We start from the raw sequence: 563 nt of genomic DNA on the forward strand, positions 1-563 counted from the left end.
CATCCTCCTGCACACCCTCTCCTCTCCTCTAATGAGCGAGAGAGGATGAGTGAAGGACAATGAACTCCAGGTCTTTGTGTAGGGGAGTGAGGGAGCAGTGTGATGGTAATGATAGATGCTCCTCTCGAGAGAGAGGCTGGGCAGATAGCAGCCAGACAATGGCACAGCCAGACCACTCTTACGAGAGCAGCCAGACAATGGCACAGCCAGACCACTCTTACGAGAGCAGCCAGACAATGGCACAGCCAGACCACTCTTACGAGAGCAGCCAGACAATGGCACAGCCAGACCACTCTTACGAGAGCAGCCAGACAATGGCACAGCCAGACCACTCTTACGATAGCAGCCAGACAACGGCACAGCCAGACCACTCTTACGAGAGCAGCCAGACAATGGCACAGCCAGACCACTCTTACGGAGGTGTAGAGCTCGGCCACGGAGAGAGAGCCAGACTTAGCATAATAGTGACGGACTGTACAGAGACAGGAGGAACACAGAACAGTTCCTGCTGGAACAAAAACGCATGCTTGAATGAAAATCATTTGCAGGAGCCATTTAAGTTC

This window comes from Borostomias antarcticus (assembly GCF_949987555.1).
Source record: "Borostomias antarcticus genome assembly, chromosome: 3".
NCBI classification, from domain to species: Eukaryota; Metazoa; Chordata; class Actinopteri; order Stomiiformes; family Stomiidae; genus Borostomias; species Borostomias antarcticus.